Source organism: Martes martes, assembly GCF_963455335.1.
Source record: "Martes martes genome assembly, chromosome: 3".
Lineage (NCBI taxonomy): Eukaryota > Metazoa > Chordata > Mammalia > Carnivora > Mustelidae > Martes > Martes martes.
Window position 1 is genome coordinate 47560241 of NC_137890.1, and position 21043 is coordinate 47581283.

The following is a 21043-nucleotide window of genomic DNA, read 5'->3' on the forward strand; positions in this document are numbered from 1 at the left end:
TCTTCTTTATCCATTCATCTGTTGACGGACATCTAGGTTCTTTCCATAGTTTGGCTATTGTGGACATTGCTGCTATAAACATTCGGGTGAACATGCCCCTTTGGATCACTACATTTGTATCTTTAGGGTAAATACCCAGGAGTGCGATTGCTGGGTCGTAGGGTAGCTCTACTGTCAACTTTTTGAGGAACCTCCATGCTGTTTTCCGGAGTGGTTGCACCAGCTTGCATTCTCACCAACAGTCTAGGAGGGTTCCTCTTTCTCTGCATCCTCACCAGCATCTGTCATTTCCTAACTTGTTAATTTTAGCCATTCTGACTGGTGTGAGGTGGTGTCTCATTGAGGTTTTGATTTGTATTTCCCTGATGCTGAGTGACGTGGAGCACTTTTTCATGTGCCTGTTGGCCATCTGGATGTCTTCTTTGCAGAAATGTCTGTTCATGTCCTCTGCCCATTTCTTGATGGGATTATTTGTTCTCTGGGTATTGAGTTTGGTAAGTTCTTACAGATTTTGGATACTAGCCCTTTATCTGGTAGTTCGTTTGCAAATATTTTCTCCCATTTTGTCTGTTGTCTTTAGGTTTTGTTGACTGTTTCCTTTGCTGTGCAAAAGCTTTTGATCTTGATGAAGTCCCAATAGCTCATTTTTGCCCTTGCTTCCCTTGCCTTTGGCGATGTTCCTAGGAAGGATTTGTTGCAGCTGATGTCAAAGAGGTTGCTGCCTGTGTTCTCCTCAAGGATTTTGATGGATTCCTTTCTCACATTGAGGTCCTTCATCCATTTTGAGTCTATTTTCATGTGTGGTGTAAGGAAATAGTCCAATTTCATTTTTCTGCATGTGGCTGTCCAATTTTCCCAACACCATTTGTTGAAAAGACTGTCTTTTTTCCGTTGGACATCCTTTCCTCCTTTGTCGAAGATTAGTTGACCATAGAGTTGAGGGTCTATTTCTGGGCTCTCTGTTCTGTTCCATTGATCTATGTGTCTGTTTTTGTGCCAGTACCATACTGTCTTGATGATGACAGCTTTGTAATACATCTTGAAGTCTGGAATTGTGATGCCACCAACTTTGGCTTTCTTTTTCAATATTCCTCTGGCTATTCGAGGTCTTTTCTTGTTCCATATAAATTTTAGGATTATTTGTTCCATTTCTTTGGAAAAAAATAGATGGGATTTTGATAAGGATTGCATTAAATGTGTAGATTGCTTTAGGTAGCATAGATATTTTCACAATATTTGTTCTTCCAATCCATGAGAATGGAACATTTTTCCATTTCTTTGTGTCTTCCTCAATTTCTTTCATGAATACTTTATCGTTTTCTGAGTACAGATTGTTTGCCTTTTTGGTTAGGTTTATTCCTAGGTATCTTATGGTTTGGGGTGCAACTGTAAATGGGATTGACTCCTTAATTTCTCTTTCTTCTGTCTTGTTGTTGGTGTATAGAAATGCAACTGATTTCTGTGCATTGATTTTATATCCTGACACTTTACTGAATTCCTGTACAAGTTCTAGCAGATTTGGAGTGGAGTCTTTTGGGTTTTCCACATATAGTATCATATCATCTGCAGAGAGTGAGAGTTTGACTTCTTCTTTGCCAGTTTGGATGCATTTAATTTCTTTTTGTTGTCTGATTGCTGAGGCTAGGACTTCTAGTACTATGTGGAATAGCAGTGATGATAATGGACATCCCTGCCATGTCCCTGACCTTAGTGGAAAAGCTGTTAGTTTTTCTCCATTGAGAATGATATTCGCTGTGGGTTTTTCATAGATGGCTTTGATGATATTGAGGTATGTACACTCTATCCCTACACTCTGAAGAGTTTTGATCAGGAAAGGATGCTGTACTTTGTCAAATGCTTGTTCAGCATCTATTGAGAGTATCATATAGTTCTTGTTCTTTCTTTTATTAATGTATTGTATCTCATTGATTGATTTGCGGATGTTGAACCAACCTTGAAGCCCTGGGATAAATCCCACTTGGTCGTGATGAATAATCCTTTTAATGTACTGTTGGATCCTATTGGCTCGTATTTTGGTGAGAATTTTCACATCTGTGTTCATCAAGGATATTGGTCTGTAATTCTCTTTTTTGATGGGATCTTTGTCTGGTTTTGGATCAGGGTGATGCTGGCCTCATAAAATGAGTTTGGAAGTTTTCCTTCTATTTCTTTCTTTCTTTCTTTTTTTTTTTTTTTGAAACAGTTTCAGGAGAATAGGAATTAATTCTTCTTTAAATGTTTGGTAGAATTCCACTGGAAGCCGTCTGGCCCTGGGCTCTTATTTGTTGGAGATTTTTGATGACTGTTTCAATCTCCTTACTGGTTATGGGTCTGTTCAGGTTTTCTATTTCTTCCTGGTTCAGTTGTGGTAGTTTATGTGTCTCTAGGAGTGCATCCATTTCTTCCAGATTGTCAAATTTGCTGGCGTATAGTTGCTCATAAAATGTTCTTATACTTGTTTGTATTTCTTTGGTGTTGGTTGTGAACTCTCCTCTTTCTTTCATGATTTCATTTATTTGGGTCCTTTCTCTCTTCTTTTGGATAAGTCTGGCCAGGGGTTTATCAATCTTACTAATTCCTTCAAATTTTCATTTGAAGCTCCTAGTTTCATTGATTTGTTCTATTGTGGTTTTTTTGGTTTCTATTTCATTGATTTCTGCTCTGATCTTTATGATTTCCCTTTTCCTGCTGGGTTTAGGCTTTCTTTTTTGTTCTTTCTCCAGCTCCTTTAGGTATAGGGTTAGGGTGTATATTAGAGACCTTCTTGTTTCTTAAGAAAGGCTTGTATCGCTATAAACTTTCTTCTCAGGACCGCCTTTGCTGTGTCCCACAGATTTTGAACCATTGTGTTTTCATTATCATTTGTTTCCATGAATTTTTTCAATTCTTCTTTAATTTCCTGGTTGACCCATTCATTCTTTAGTATGATACTCTTTAGTCTCCAGTATTTCGTGTTCTTTCCAAATTTCCTCTTGTGATTGAGTTCTAGCTTCAGAGCATCATGGTCTGAAAATATGCAGGGAATGATTGCAGTCTTTGGGTACTGGTTGAGACCTGATTTATGACCCAGGACGTGATCTATTCTGGAGAATGTTCCATGTGCACTAGAGAAGAATGTGTATTCTGTTGCTTTGGGATGGAATGTTCTGAATATATCTGTGATGTCCATCTGTTCCAGTGTGTCATTGAAGCCCTTTATTTCTTTATTGATCTTTTGCTTGGATGATCTGTCCATTTCAGTGAGGGGGATGTTATAGTGCCCTACTATTATTGTATTATTGTTGATGTGTTTCTCTGATTTTGTTATTAATTGGTTTATATAGTTGGCTGCTCCCATGTTAGGGGCATAGATATTTAAAATTGTTAGATCTACTTGTTGGACAGACCCTTTGAGTATGATACAGTGTCTTTCCTCATCTCTTATTATAGTCTTTGGCTTAAAATCTAGTTGATCTGATATAAGGATTCTACCCCAGCTTTCTTTTGATGTCCATTAGCATGGTAAATTGTTTTCCACCCCCTCACTTTAAATCTGGAGGTGTCTTTGGGTCTAAAATGAGTTTCTTGTAGACAGCATATTGATTTTTTTTTTTTTAAGATTTTATTTATTTACTTGACAGACAGATCACAAGTGGGCAGAGAGGCATGCAGAGAGAGAAGGGAGGAAGCAGGCTCCCCACTGAGCAGAGAGCCCAATGCGGGGCTCAATCCCAGGATGCGGGGATCATGACCTGAGCCAAAGGCAGCGGCTTTAACCCACTGAGCCACCCAGGCACCCCGATGGGTTTTGTTTTTTTATCCATTCTGATACCCTGTGTCTTTTGATTGGGGAATTCAGCCCATTTACATTCAGGGTAACTATTAAGAGATATGAATTTAGTGCCATTGTATTTCCTGTAAGGTGACTATTACTGTATATTGTCTTTGTTCCTCTCTGTTCCTTTTTCGGCTGTCTCTTTGCTTAGAGGACCCCTTTCAATATTTCCTGTAGAGCTGGTTTCATGTTTAGAAATTCCTTTAGTTTTTATTTGTCCTGGAAGATTTTTATCTCTCCTTCTATTTTCAATGATAGCCTAGCCGGGTATAGTGTTCTAGGCAGCATATTTTTCTCGATTAGTGCTCTGAAAATAACATGCCAGTTCTTTCTGGCCTACCAGGTCTCTGTGGATAAGTCTGCTGCCAATCTAATATTTTTACCATTGTATGTTACAGACTTCTTGTCCTGGGCTGCTTTCAAGATTTTCTCTTTGTCGTTAAGACTTGTAAATTTTACTATTAGATGATGGGGTGTGGACCTATTCTTGTTGATTTTGAAGGGGCTTCTTTTTGCCTCCTTGATTTTGATGCTTGTTCCATTTGCCATATTAGGGAAATTGCCTACAATAATTCTCTCCAATATACCTTCTGCCCCCCCCCCTTTCTTCTTCTTCTGGAATCCCAATTATTCTAATATTGTTTCGTCTTATGGTATCACTTATCTCTCGAATTCTCCTCTCATGGTCCAGTAGTTGTTTGTCTCTCTTTTGCTCAGCTTCTTTATTCTCTGTCATTTGGTCTTCTATTTCACTAATTCTCTCTTCTGCCTCATTTATCCTAGCAGTAAGACCCTCCATTTTTTATTGTACCTCATTAGTAGCTTTTTTTATTTCAGCTTGGTTAGATTTTAGTTCTTTTATTTCTCCAAAAAGGGCTTTCATTTCTCCAGACAGTGTTTCTCTAATTTCTTCCATGCCTTTTTCGAGACCAACTAGCACCTTGAGAATCATCATTCTGAACTCTAGATCTGATATATTACCAATGTCTGTATCATTTTTGTTCCTAGCCTTTGTTACTGCCTCATTTTTTGTTTTTGTTTTTTGTGGTGAGTTTTCTGCCTTGTCATTTTATCCAGATAGTAATATATTAACGAGAGAATAAAATACTAAAAGGGTGGCAAAGACCCCAGAAAAATGTATGCTAACAAATTCAGAAGAGACTGCAAATTGGGGGGAGATAAAAAGGGGTAAAAAGAAATTTTTAAAAATTAAAAAAAATATACATATATCTGTATATCTATATGTAGATAGATAGATATATATTAGACTGGTGAATAGAACAGAGCCAGCCTCTTGATTTTGGATGTCTTTGGTCTCTAGAAGAAACTACCTCCCAAAATTTTAAAGAAAGAAAAACTCATATATATGCAATGTTTATAGTAGTAATGGCCATGGTTGCCAAACTGTGGAAAGAACCAAGATGCCCTTCAACGGATGAATGGATAAGGAAGATGTGGTCCATATACACTATGGAGTATTATGCCTCCATCAGAAAGGATGAATACCCAACTTTTGTATCAACATGGGTGGGACTGGAAGAGATTATGCTGAGTGAAGTAAGTCAAGCAGAGAGAGTCAATTATCATATGGTTTCACTTATTTGTGGAGCATAACAAATATCATGGAGGACATGGGGAGATGGAGAGGAGAAGGGAGTTGAGGGAAATTGGAAGGGGAGATGAACCATGAGAGACTATGGACTCTGAAAAACAATCCGAGGGTTTTGAAGGGGCGGGGGGTGGGAGATTGGGGGAGCCTGGTGGTGGGTATTATGGAGGGCATGTATTGCATGGAGCACTGGGTGTGGTGCATAAACCATGAACTCTATTATGCTGAAAAGAAATAAATTAAAAAAAAAAAAAGAATCTAGACTCCAAAATAAGAAAGTAAAATAAAATATAATGAAAGTTAAAAAAAATAATAAGGGTAAATATAATTCCTATGCCACATGTAATTCCTATGAGCGGTTGTCTCATTTCCCCATTGCTTCTTTCTCATCATAGTCTAGAATTCTAGTATATCTATCCTCCTTCAAGATGATGTTGTTTCCACTGCTCTGACCTGAGTGGAAGGGTGACTTAAGACAATGTCATGCTTTGCTATTCTGTTCTCAAACTGAATCATCCAGCTTAGTTCACTAGTGTGAGAGTTTTGTATGTGTAATAGTAGTCTTTTGTGAAATTTGGGGATTCTTTTAAGATAATTATTTTTCAAGGAAAAATGTCTGCAAAAAATATCCTACCCTGACTTTAAAAATTTGTTCCTAAAATCATCCTTCTTTATCATAGCCTGCAACTATATGCGATGTGGAGGAATATGTGAACAAAACTTGCACAGTGGTCCCCCAATGGGAGTACCTTGTTCAAAAACTTATTTTCCCACCTTGAGATCTGCCTTCTCTCTCTACTTTGTAGGTGGACTTTCTTCTTCAGTTCTCCATATTTTAATTTTTTTCCCTCTACATTGAGAAGCTCTTGGAGTTTATGTATCTGCTCCATTCCCTTTTACCTACCAGGATTATCAATAGACACCATAACCGATGACAGTACCTGAACCCACTGCTCTGCTATTCACAGTGTGGAAGCAGAATAGGAATATAAATATACGTAGGTAGAAAATATGTTTATCAGATGAACTGATCACTATCTCATATAGTTTGCATTTCTAATATGCTTAGGTAGAGTTGTATAGTGAATATAGCTATATTTGCTTTGTCTTGATGATGCAATTAAAATTATCAGATGAGTAATCATTATTATACTTAGTGATGAAATTTTAGAAACAGTATCAGTAAAGTCAGGGAAAAAAGATTCTCATGACCTTGAACATTACTTAACTTTGTTCTGGAAGTACTGATGAGTACAATTAGAGATAAAAGAAATGAGAAATATACTTTAAAGGAGGAAGGAAAAATTTCATTAGTTAAGGATATTATTATAACCTGAAATTATAATAGATTCAACTAAAAAATTACTTAAAGTAAACCAAAAAATGAGATATTTTATTGATTCTAATGAATACAGAAATGTTAACACCAGTTAAAACCAGGTAAATTATAATAGAAGAAAACATCACTTATAGAAATAATGACAATTAAAATATAGAAAATAAACTATACTAAGAAATGTAGATGTTTCTAAATGGAAAGAAAAATTCAACTGAGTTGTGAGAATGGCTTCAAAAATAAAGCCATGTCTTCCCTAAATGACAAATAACTAAAATATTAAAGATTCCAATGGTTAACAATATAAAAGTTCAAATTCTCCCTAAATTCACAAATAAATCAAGGAGTGAACATAATTTTAAAATTATTTTTGCTAGGCACAAAGATTCTAACTTAGGAGAATAAATGTGGTTAGAGCCAATACAAGTGGGATGCTGATATATTAGTTTCCTAGTGCTGCCATAACAAATTTCCAGAAACTTAGTGGCTTAAACAATATAAACTTGTTTTTTTAAAGATTTTATTTATTTATTTGTCAGAGAGAGAGAGAGAGAGAGCTCAAGCAGGAGGAGTGCAGGCAGAGAGAGAAGCAGACTCCCTGCTGACCCAGGATCCCGATGTGGTGCTAGATCCCATGACCCTGGGATCATGGCTTGAGCCGAAGGCAGGTGCTTAATGGATTGAGGCACCCAGGAGTCCCCAATATAAACTTATTATCTTATAGTTCTGTTGGTTAGAAGTTTTACATGGGATTTACTAGGCTAAAATCAAGATATCAGTAGGGCTGCATTCCTTTCTGGAGGTTTTAGATGGAACTCTGTTTTCTTATCTTTTCTGGGTTTCAAAGGCAGCTTAAGTTTTTTGGTTTGTGACCCTTTTCTTCTGTTTTTAAGGCCAACAATGGCTAGTTGGGTCCTTGTGGCATCACATCATTTTGACCTTTTCTTCTGCCTCCTTTCTTCCACATTCAAATAACTCTTTTGGGTTCAACCAGATAATTCTGGAAATTCTCTCTTATCTTAAATTTGGCTGATTAGCAACTTTAATTCCAGCTTCAGCTTTAATGGTGCTCCCCTATAATGTAACAAATTCAGTTTCCACAGCTTAGGACATGAATATCCTTGGAGGGGGCATTATTTTTCATACCACTACAGGCAGATTCTATTCATTGAACTTGTTAACTCACATTCCCCCATCCCCCTTCATTTTTTTATTTTTTTGTTTTTCAGTCATACTTAGAAGATCAAAAAGATCATGTGCGAATGTACTTTATAAACTATGAAGCATCTACTGAGACAAAATATAATAAGTATTCTGCTTATATTATTTATATATTAACTTATTCTCTATCAGTGATAATTTCTTCTTTTCTCATTACTTAGCTGACCTGAAGTATAGGTCATTAAATGTAAAAGCCAGCAAATGAATAATTAAACATGTTTTTGTTTGTTTGTTTGGTTGGTTTTTTTGGTAGTCAAAGCAAGCAAAAAGAGACATTTTCCTTAATTTGCTAGAATTGCTAGAAAAGTGTCTCATGAAACTACACTGAACTCCCTTTCAATCAAATAATTTCAGTTACAGAAAATAAATTCAAATTGCACTCTATTACATTAAATAAATACATTGATTTTTGGTATTATAAGTGAGCAATATTGAATAAAAAGAAAATGTATTTTTGAATATATTATGCATAATTTTATGCAAATTAACACAGTGCAATTAATTGTGAAATAGTAACTAAACTTGGATAAATCAATAACGATCAACAGAAAAATTAAGATCAAATATATGTTAAAGCTTAAGTAAGGAAATTTTTGCATTTATATACTTTTTATCAATAATGTACAAGATAAGGAATCTTCTCTAATTAAATTTCCAGGTACAGTTGTTGGTTTAACTTTTTAAAATTATAAATGAAATGATTTTGATGGTTTAATTCAGTTCTGTTTTATGAAATATATCATCTGTACAACTGTAAAATAGTTATTCTTTTCCAAATTTAGAATATCACAAATATGCGAACTGGCTAATGTCTTTCCTTTGATCCAAAGAATATGTTAAAAATGTAATTGGCATTGTTCATTCATCTAGGAAATCTCTCAGGATGTTCAATAATGCTCATTGATTGACATAAAGTTAGTATTTTGAAAAATAGCATGTCACACTCTTGAATGAGCTCATGAGATAACTTCACATTTATCAATTTTTCTTCTTAGAATAATGTTCTTTTGACTGAGGAAAATAGTGAGGAAATGTTGATAACAAAAAGGAAAAATTGCTTGTAGAGCAACTCAATATTTTAATGATTGACCATCAGAATTCTCTTTATAATCATATAATTAGTCTTGGCTTCCTTGTTACATATGTCATTGTTGGAGTGAAATATTGCAAAACAGTGCAATCCTAAGAAAGAAAGATGTAAAGAGCAAAGGCAAAGAAGTAAAGAAGGAAGGCAGGGGAGAAAGAAGGGAGAGAATGAGGGAAAGAGGAAGGAAAAAAGGAAATCTTTAAACTTGGCATTGTTTTAATGCCTAGTAGTAAGAATACAAGTCTCTGGTTTTTAAAGCAGATATGATCTCTAAAGTCCCCATAATCATATTAAGAAATTGTTCCTTTCAGTGTGTTAAATGCTACCTAAATGAACTCTTAGAGATCAACCAGTAGAGCACATACTAATGTATCTCTATCTCTTGTTGATTTAAAAGTAGTAAACTATATGATCCTTGTCTATAAACCTACTTTTTCTGTGAGGAGACAAGGTTACCTTACCTGAAACCACTGAAGAACAATGAAATTTTTAAAAGTGAAAACATTCCAATGATAAATTGTGTGTTTTAGCCTTTAAGTACAGAAAAAGAGAAATCCCTCCAGACCAGATTATTCAAATATGTTTCCATAAAAACAAAAAACAGAAGTGAGGTTTGTTTGCATCCTAAAAATTTAATGGCATTTGAGTTGGCAGAGAGATGGAAGTGATTTCTAGGCAGGTGAAATGAGAGGCCAGGCCCTCTGGCCAACTGGCAGGACAGAGAGGATATTTGTTAGTAACTCTGAACTAATTTGTCAGTGATTTAGTAAAATATCTTATAACTAAGTAATTGACTTAAACGTTCTGGTAGGGGTTGGAAGTTGCTTTTGTGTCTATATGTGTGTGATAGAAATCCACAAACATCTTGACCTTTCGTCTTGTTGTACCTTCCATTTATATTCAGGTGAAATTTCATTTTAGTAAATTTCCCTTAAGGGGTCTGAGGTTATATAAGATCCAGCTTCCTGATTCTATACAAAATTATTTTCAGAGCTTGTAATGTTGCTTTTCTTATTTTCTACAATAAATAATTGTATATAACAGATATTCTCAGTCTTTTTCCATGCTGTAATCGCCATAAAGAAAAATTATCTGACATGCTGCTTAAGGTATAATTTTTATATTATATGTCAGTAACTGCAGAGTGTATTAAATCAGCAATAATAAAAATGACATGGATCATTTGAATATTACTTAGGTTTGTGTTCATTTGTGTACATTTTGCAAAGTATTACAGAAAAACAAAATTATTTTAATAGTTGTCTGGGAAGGAGTGGTGTGTCCCTGCCTTTTATTGAGGGAAGCTTATCAAAGGTTAAATGGAGGTATCTGTCCCTCTTTATGGATAAAAAGAGAGAGTGGTTCCAATGAAGGTGAAGCAAAGGAAAATAAACCCTTAAATTTTGTGATTGCCCTTTTATTCTTTTTTTTTTTTTTGAGTTCTCACTTAGAAATTTGAAATTGCAATAGTATATACCAGGAAGATTCCATTCTTGATTACAAACCTCATTTTGTTGTTTGCTGTTACACTAACTTACCACTGAAGATCCAAAAACAATACAAAAACCACCAAAACTAATTAGTAAAATACCATTACCATGAGTATATAAAAAAATAAAACAAACTAAGACCAAGTTGAGGATCGGAAATACATTTGAATTTAGTGGAATAAAAAAATGATAGAGCTAATATTACTACTTGAGTCTGTCCAAAAGCTATATATTTACACTGAAGTAGTTTTCAAGAATTTTGATCTCAGCTTTAAATTTGGGACCATGAAATACCCAAAGCTTTATTTAGAAAAAAAAATTCTGCTTTCTCTCTACACTACAGGTCCACAGAGCAAATAGTTACCATATTAACAGATAGTCCTATTTATTTAATTTAAGTTATTTAAGTAAATGGTGGAAAATATCAGTGCAAAATGAAAGAAACCTCTTCCTAAAGCAACTACCAAAGAAGATAAGGTTGAATTCCTCAGAATTATATGCTATACATTATTCATAGTACAAACAAAAATACTAATAAAAAATAAAACTTGATATCCTTTCTTAAGCTTAGAGTATTGATTCATTATAGTATTAATTTGCTAACAAACATCTGTTGGACATCCCATATGATTGAATCATTGAGCTAGCCCCCAACAGAGTTCAAAGTTGGATGTCTTGATCCCTGCTGCTGCAGAGTTCATTGTTCACAGAAAGATTCGGTGTATAACATAGGAACTAGTAATTTAATAATGACTAAGATTTATTATGTTACAATGTCAAGCATTGTTTGAAGCACTTAATAAGTTCTAACTTAAGATTCCTTGGAACAACCTTTCTGAGTGAAGTGTTCTAATTATTTGCAGCAAAGAAGCTGATGCTTAGGTAGATGAAGACATTTGATTAAGACCTGGTAAGTAGTGAAACTGTGTTTAAAACCTGTCAGTTCAACTCTAGTAATATTTGTTGACCACTATGCTGTACCAAAAAGGAGTCTTTCTAGAAACTACTGATAACATATATTTTTATATAGGTTATATAATACATATATATGATAAAATATGTAACATATATTATACATAATATATTTTTGTATATATAACATAGTTTAGTACTCATGTACAGAAGTTATCTTTTATAGTATCTCATTTGATCATTATATTTATCCTTTGGGAAATTTGAACTTTGCCCCACTATTTATAAGAGCAAACTAAACTAAAAAATTAAGAAAAGTAATGGTTTTTATGATGTCCTATTTGCCTCTGAGGGACCATGTATAGGGTGTATCTTCATTATTTACTACTTTAATTTCCAAATGGTTGAATTTAATATAATTTAGACTACTAATTACATATATGCTGCTATGTAAGAAAAAATAAATTAAAAATAATTAGTGACATTCAAATATTCATTCAATTAATTAGAAATAGTAACAATATTCTCTTCTCTATCTATACTGAACATACTTTTCTGATCCAGTGTTTGAGAAGAAACATCCTTCTTGTCTTTTTTGTAATGGGTTTATGAAATTCAAGACTGTGAACTAACTGAAATATTTCCGTATCAATATTCTGCTTCAAGACTCAGGCTTTGTTGGGTCCATCAATCCAAAGCTATAAATTCTGTCATAATCTGTTCAATCTTAACCAATTCTGCACTTTATAAGACCCATGAAAAGATGTTCAGCCTCATTAGCAATTAGGTACATGCAGATTAAACCATGATGAGATGTTACTATACATCCATTGGAAATGTTAAAATATAATGAAAATACCAACCGCTGGAGAGTATGTGAAGAGACTAAGTTTCCTATAAGCGGGCTGATGGAATTGTAGAATGACATAGTCATTATTAAAAATATTTTACAAGCTCCTTATAAAATTAACTGTACAACCCAGATGGCACTGTTGGACATTTCCCTGAGAAATGAAAACCTCTGTTCATACAAAAACCTGTACATTGAGGTTCTTAGCGGCTTTATTTTTAATATTAAAACCTGTAAATAAATATCCTCTCTTTATGTCTATGGGAAGGACTGCTAAGACTCTGTCTATGTGGTGTTGTCCTTTATTACATAAATTAAATAATCCTAGCTCTACTTAATCAGCATTCTGCTAGCTGTTTTGGAAGTTGACAAGAGACATAGTAAATATTTGAGTCTTTATTATTGGCTGGGCACTGGGGATGCAAAGATAAAAAGCAAAAGAGGCCCTTACTCTCATGGAGTTTGGAGTTTAGTGGGGAGAGCATATGAAAAACAGGCAAATCCACAAATGAATAAACAATCACAAGGTATGTTATCATGAGAGAAACAAATAAGATTCTTCTGTTGAGAACAAGGACTGACCAATTATTGCCTGTTTTGTTCAATGATGTTTTGTTATAACACAGCAACAATCATTTGATTATATAATCTATGGCTGCATTCATGCTACAAGGACAGAGTTGGGAGTTGTAACCGAGGAATGGCTTACAAAGTCTAATATATTTACTAGCTGGACCTTTAAGAAAAAGTTTGTTGACCTCTGATTTGGGATAAAGATATTTTGAGTCTCAATACTTTTATTTTTTTTCTCTTTTAGCAACATCATATCTGTTAACGGCGGATGTTGAGGATTTCGTAAAAATGATTTTTTGAAAACTTGTCTGATCCTTGTGTAGTAGTATATCAAAGCCTAGGTCTGGTGGTCTATTGTATGATAGTGTATTCTAATGACAGCTAAATTATGCACCTTGTTGATCTTTGGTAGTAGGATGATACGATTTTCAAATAATAGGAGAGACCCATCAATAAATCTTAAAGTCAATTTTCTCATCATAACCAGCATTTTCAAAAAAATGGAAGAGACTAGATTAAAAAATAATGTTATGCACATTGTAAAGGCAAGATTGGCAAGATTGCTTATGAAACCATTGTTTCAAATTGGTTTACACACACACATATACACACACTTATTCTGGTTTATCGTTTATTGTCACCAGTTTGAAAAAGTTTGGAAGTCATTGCTTTTTTAACATTATTTATATATTTGAGAGAGAGAGACAGAGAGCACGCTATCCTAATGCTTATATAATTTTGGAGGTATTCTTTAAGAAAAAGAATCCAAAATTGTAAATCCTTGCCAGGGGCCCATGCAGATGAGAATCCCAGAAACACAAGATTCATTTCCTTCCAACTAAAGCCATCTTTGTAATTCTTTCTACAATGAATATACTAAGGAATGCTTAGAAATGATGAAGCATGGGTGGAAAATTGAAATACTGATAAAGTGCTTGAGGTTAGCAAGCAGAAATCACGTAAAAAGAAAGTTTATTTCTTTAGGCTAAATTTAACAGGGTTGACAGAATCTTACATTTTGTTTCATTTTCCTTGCTACTTTCTGCAGTAACAGCTTTAGAGATCAGATGTTCTAATAAGAAATATGCAAAACACATTTTATTTTTACATTTTTAGTATAAGTAAATTTGAAGGCTTAACCCATAGAATAATTGGTAGATCATAAATATTTAATCTTGCTTTGTGGAAGATGGCGCAGAGTAAGAAGTATGTAGTAGAATTGGTTGCCAACTCTACCCAATCATGATTCCCAATCTCCCATTTCTTTTCTCTTTTCTTTTTTGAAATCGATTAATTATTTAATTTTAATTATTTTATTTTGCTTTACTGACTTGAAGATACTGTCTGTCTGCTGAGAGTCTGAAATTGCCAGGTACTCACTTTCCAAGGCAGCCTTGAAGCTAGGGCAACAGCATATGGCATATAGTCCTCTAATGGCAAATAAGACTTTGGAAATCTGATGAGTGCACTCTGGAAAATGATTTCTTTTCAAACAAAAAAGGCCTATGAGAGACTTTCCTAAGCCAGATGCCACAACTGGATTTAATACCTGAAAATGTCATGCTGTCCTGCGATCTTAAAGAAACAACCTAGATTCCAAACCAATATGTTCAGGATTGCAGTACCAAAACAAAACAAAACCCTAAGAACCTGGATAACCGACATTATCTATAAGGTGCTGAATTAACTATTTCACTTTCGAGATATAGAAATTTGCAGTTATAAACTTCCTCAAGGTTTTAGTTTTCACTCAAGTATTTTCTCTCTTTTTTTATTGTGGTAGAAAACACATAATATGAAATCCACCCTAATAAATCTTTAAGTGAATAGCAAAGTATTGTTAATTATAATTACAGTGTTGTGCAGATGTCTAGAACTTTTTTTTATCTTGTATGATTGAAACTTTATACTTAGTTAATGGCAGCTTCTTATTTTCCTTTTCCCATAGCTCCTAGAAACCTCCATCCTATTTTCTGCTGCAGTGAGTTTGACTAGTTTAGATAAATAGAATCATGTATTATTTGTCTTCCAGTGATTGACTTACTTTCTTAGCATAGTGTCCTCTGGATTAATCTTTATTGTAGTATGTGACAGGATTTCCTTTTTTGTGGCTGAATAATAGTCCACTGCATGCATGTAATACATTTTCTTTATCCATTGCTCTGTTGATGGACATTGTTTTTTCCACTTCATAGCTGTTATGAATAATGCAATTAACATGAAGATGCAAATATTTTTTTGAGATTCTGATTTCAATTCTTTTGGATATACATTTAGAAATGAGGTTGCTGGATCATATAGTAGCTTAGTTTTAATTTTTTGAAGAACTTCCATAGTGTCTTCCATATTGACTGTACCATTTTACATTACCAACAATGTACAGAGTTTCCAGTTTCTCCACACCCTTGCCAATACTTTTATCTTTGTTTATTTTTATAATGTTGTCTTTTCATTGTGTTGATTATTTCCTTTGCTGTGCAGAAGTAGTTTGATGCAGTCCCACTTGTCTATTTTCTTTTTATTGCCTGTGTGTTTGATGTCATACCCAAGAAATTATTGCCAAGACCAATGTCAGGAAGCCTTTTCCCTGTATTTTCTAACATAAGTTTCACAGTTTCAGATTACAGTTAAGTCTTTAATCCATTTTTTTTATGGTGTAAGTTAAGAATGCAGTTTCATTCTTTTTTATGCGGATGTCCAGTTTTCCTAACACCATTTGTTGCAGAGATTATCCTTTTCCCATTGTGTATTCTTGTCACCCTTGTTGAAGATCAATTGACTCTGCATACCTGAATTCAGGTACTGAATTAGAATTAGGCTTTCTATTCCATTCCATTAGTTTATTTGTCTGTTTTTATGCCATTACCATTATGTTTTAGTCACGGAAGCTTTGATATATATTTTAAAACCAGGAAGTGAGATTCTCCAGCTTTGTTCTTTTGCAATATTGTTTTGGCTGTTTGGGATACTTTCTGGTTCCATATGAATTTTAGGACTATTTTTTTGATTACTGTAAAATATGCCATTGAGGTTTGATGTAATATATAGATTGAATATATAGCTTTCTTTGGGTAGTATGGACATTTTAACAATATTAACTTGTCTAATTCATGAGCAAGGGATATCTTTTATTTGTGTCTTTTTTAATTTCTTTCATCAACATATTATAGTTTTTAGTGGATGAGTCTTTCCTCCCTTTAGTTAGGTTTATTCTGAAAATTTTTTTAATGCTATTATATACGGAATCGTATTTTTTGCATGCCAGTTTGTATGCTGCAATTTTACTGAATCTGTTCATTAGTTCTGGCAGTGTTTTGGTGGATTTTTTAGTATTTTCTATATATAAGATGATGGAATTTACAAATAGAGACAGTTTTACTTTTTAATTTTCATTTGAATGCTTTTTATTTCTTTTTCTTCCCTAATTGCTCCTAGTACTATATATTGAACAGGTCCTTACTTTGGGCCCTTACTTTCTGGGGAAACACAAGGAAAGAAAAGAGCACAGATATATTGAGACCTTCAGAAGTGGCAGGAGTAAAATCAAAGGATTTTAGGATCCACCAAGAAGATTGCTGGGCCAGTGACCAGGATCATATGATAGACCGATAGGAGGAAGAGAGGGTTATCGTGGAGCTGGGTGTGGAAGTTATGGAGGTTTTGATGATTATGGTGGCTATAATAATTATGGCTATGGAAATGATGGCTTTGATGACAGAATGAGAGATGGAAGAGGCATGGGAGGGCATGGCTATGGTGGAGCTGGTGATGCAAGTTCAGGTTTTCACGGTGGTCATTTTGTACACATAAGAGGATTACCTTTTCGTGCAACTGAAAATGACATTGCTAATTTCTTCTCACCACTAAATCTAATACGAGTGCATATTGATATTGGAGCTGATGGCGGAGCAACAGGAGAAGCAGATGTAGAATTTGTGACACATGAGGATACTCTAGCTGCCATGTCTAAAGATAAGAATAACATGCAACATCAGTACATTGAACTCTTCTTGAGTTCTACTCCTGGGGGCTGTTCTGGAATGGGAGGTTCTGGAATGGGAGACTACAGCAGAGATGGAATGGATAATCAGGGAGGTTATGGATCTGTTGGAAGAATGGGAATGGATAACAATTAAGTGGAGGATATGGTGGTACTCCTGATGGCTTGGATGGTTATGGCCATGGTGGTGGAGCCAGTGGTGGTTACTATGGGCATGGTTACTAAGGATTCCCCAAAGTAAGGGCATCCTTACTTTGTTCCTGATCTTAGAGGAAAAGCTCTCTTTCACTATTGAGTATGATGTAAACTGTAAGCTTGTCATATATGGTCTTTATTATGTTGAGGTACATGACTTCTGTACTGTTTGTTGAGAGTTTTTTTTTTTTTTTATTCCATGAAGGGACATTTTATTTTCTCAAATGATTTTTTGCATCTCTATTGAGATGATCGTGTGATTTTTAGCTTTCATTGTGTTAATGTGGCATATCACATTCACTGATTTGGGTATTTTGAACCATCTTTGCCTCCCAGGGATGACTCTGACTCAGTTGTCTTATATAATAATTTTTTAATTAATTAATTTTAGGATTTTATTTTATTTCCTTGACAGAGAGAGACAAAGCAAGAGAGGGAACACAAGCAGGGGGAGTGGAGAGGGAGAAGCAGGCTTCCCGCTGAGCAGAGAGCCCAGTGTGGGGCTTGATCCCAGGACCCTGGGATCATGACCTGAGCCAAAGGTGGACGATTAATGACTGAAGCACCTAGGTGCCCCTTATATAATCATTTTAATGCTCTCTGCATTTGGTTTGCTAGTACTTTGTTTAGGTCTTTGCATCTATATTTATCAAGGTTATTGGTCTGTGGTTTTCTTTTCTTGTAATGGCCTTATCTGGCTCTGGTATCAGTGTAATGCTAGCCTTATGAAATGAGTTTGGAAATGTTCCTTCTGCTTTAGATTTTTGAAGAGTTTGAGAAGAATTAACATTAATTCTTAAATGTTTGGTAGTATTCACCAGTGCAACCACCTGGTCCTGGACTTTCTTTTGTTGGGAAATTTTTGATTACTTATTTAATCTTTTTCTTTGTTATTGATCTGTTTATATTTTCTATTTCTTCATGATTCAATCTCATTAGTTTTTTTGTTTCTAGGAATTTTTCCTTATCTTCCAGATATCCATTAACAAATCAATTTGTTGATGTATAATTATTTATACTAGTTTCTTTTGATCCTTTTTATTTCTATCCAGTCTATTTTAAGCTGATAACAACTTAAGCTTAATCACATACAAAAACTCTACAATTTTACTTCCCTTCACCACGCTTTATGTTATTATTGTCATGGTTTGCTTTGTTTTATATTATGTATCCATTAACAAATTTTTGTCATTTTAATTATTATTAACTTTTTTGTTTTTTTAATTTTTGTGATAAATTAAAAGTAATTTATGCAGTATAAATCTCTTTAAATTCAAAAGTTTGGATCATTGGGTTTCTTGAATCTGGATATCTATTGTCTTCCCTAGAGTTGGGAAAATTTCAGCCACTATTTCTTCAAATAAACTTTCTTCCCCTTCCTTTCCCTCTTCTTCTTCAATGACACCCATAAACTGTGTGTATTGATCTTTTTGGCAATATTCTACAAAGACCTTTAGCTTTTCTATCCTTTTTTTTAACTCATTCCTTTTTTTTTCTTTTTGCTTTTCTGACTGGAAAATTTCAAATGACCTTTTATTCTTTTGTTTTCTCAAGTCAGTTGTTGAATTTTTCACCTCATTTATTTCATTTTTCAGATCCAAATTTCTTTCTTTTTTATATTTTCCATCTCTTTATCGACATTCTCATTTTGTTCATGTGTCACTTCCTTGAACCCATTGAGCATCCTTTTGCTTGTCATTTTCAATTTCTTGTCTAATTCATATCTTCTTTTTGTCTAGGAATTCATATATCTTCTTTTCTTTAGGGTCTGTTTCTCAAGTATTTATTTGTTCCTCTGATTGATTACATTTCTGTTTTTCTTTGTGTTCCTTGTAACTTTGTATTGGTGTCCACTTATTTGGAAAACAAACAAACAAACAAAACCCAGCCAGCTTTCCTAGTCTTTAAAGACTTAATAAGGGAAGACCTTCACCCATCATCCTAGCTGGAGATACTAGGGACCTTTCAAATCTTTCCGTTCCCTTCATTTCCCTTCCCTTCCCCTCCCTCCCTTCCTTCCTCTCTTTCTTTCTTTCTTTCACATTGATGTTTATTTATTTATTTATTTGAGAGTGAGTGTGGGTGGCGGGAGGGACAGAGGGAAAGAAGAGAGAGAATCCCAAGCAGACCCTGTGCTGAGCCTGACCCACAGTTCTATCTCACAACCCTGAGATCATAACCTGAAGCCAAACCAACAGACAGGTGCTTAACCAGCTGACCTACCCAGGCACCCCTCAAACCATTTTCTGTGGATGTGTCTTTGGATTTGTAGATTACTTAGAAGGATCTGGCCAGTTTCTTTTTTTAAGAGATCATAATCTCTTGCTCCCTCTGGTGTCCATCTGTCATACCACGGGTACTCTGAAGCAGCAACATCCTGCCCTATATTTTTTGTTCTCAAAGACTTGCTTCGAGAGTATGTGGATTCCTTCAGTGACCAAAATTGGGTTAGACACAGACTGATTCTTTAAAGAGTCCCCTGAAAAGCCAGAATATTGAATTTGTACACTCCATTCTTCATCGTCTCTCTTGGGGGGAGGCCAGTGAGCTATATTGGCTTCTGTCTCTTATATCATTGGGCCCTCTGGAGTAACAGCATCTTCCCCTAGTATTTTTGTCAGGGGCCTTCAGGCATCTAGAGTATATCGGCTCCCATCTAAACTCAGAGGTAGGCAAGACAGAAGCCAGTCTCTCAAGTAATTCTTCTGAAAAAAAACAGTGCACTGACTGTATGATCCAGTCTTCTCTTTCCCTCCCCAGGGAGAAACTACAATCTGGGAGTTTTCTCCTGATCATGTGGTACTGCACTGGGTGGGCGGAGAGGTGGTGGTGGGGGGAGGTGGAGAATTTTCCCTACCAGCTTAGATTTGGCTGGTTTTGTTTTGTTTTTTGTTTTTTGTTTTTGTTTTTGTTTCTGTTTTTGTTTTACTTGCCTGGGGTGTAAGAGACTCTTAACTGGTATGTGGATTTCACACAAAGAAAATTGGTGCATGTATTGTTGAATTAGTGTCTCCATGGGTGAAAGGAGGGTCTGGGGCTTTCTGTTCCCCATCTTATTGGCATCACTGTATCCAATCTCTTGTTGCTGGAATGTTTTTAACCACTACAGGGAAGGTGGGGGGATATACAAAGAAAATGCCTCCAAAAAAGGATGTGCTTCCATATAAAGACTGTTACTAAAACAAAGTATTAAAGCATGAGTTTAAACAAAAGATATTTTGATATTGAGGACACTCAAATAGGAACTCCTCCCACACTTTATTCAATTCAAATGAGGTAATCAATGTAGATAAATCTTCAGCTATTCAGCAACATGAGGAGAGAGATGTTTGTCAGCTTCATGATCCCCCTTCATAATCTGAAAGTAAATAATGTAACATTGTGTCAGTTAAAAGTATGGATATAGGGGCCCCTGGGTGGCTCAGTGGGTTAAGCCTCTGCCTTCAGCTCAGGTCATGATCCCAGGGTCCTGAAATCGAGCCCCGAGTCAGGCTCTCTGCTCAGCAGGGAGCCTGCGTCCCCCTCTCTCTCTGTCTGCCTCTCTGCCTACTTGTGATCTCTGTCAAATAAATAAAATATTAAAAAAAAAAAAGTATGGATATAAATGTGTTGTTAAAGTAGCTATCTTCCCCTGCCCCCCAATCCAGATATTCCACCATGTACTTAGAAAAGACTGTTAAGCCCAGCTGTATTTTAGGAAATTGTCTACACAGGGAATCTAATGCCCTGGGACAAATGCACCTGGTGTGCTATGTGTTTTAGTGCATTTTATTAAAGGTATTATGTCTTAGCTGTCCTCTTGATTCTAGACCATTCTTTCTTCAAATGCTCCTGAACATCACCACATCATAATCTTTTTATACACTAGGTTCTTCACAAAATTCCTTACCTACATTAAATCTACATTCTTATAGTTTTCTTTAGAACTCCTTATTTCTGTATTTTTGCTCTATGCA

The 21043-nt window shown here is 35.0% G+C and overlaps 1 pseudogene across 1 annotated transcript; it reads left to right on the forward strand.

The window, feature by feature from the left end:
* The first annotated feature begins 16611 nt into the window (after positions 1 to 16611).
* LOC308340219 (heterogeneous nuclear ribonucleoprotein H3-like) lies at positions 16612 to 17117 on the forward strand (annotated as a pseudogene). Its single transcript has one exon. The product of its transcript is annotated as a heterogeneous nuclear ribonucleoprotein H3-like (transcript).
* The last annotated feature ends 3926 nt before the right edge of the window (positions 17118 to 21043 follow it).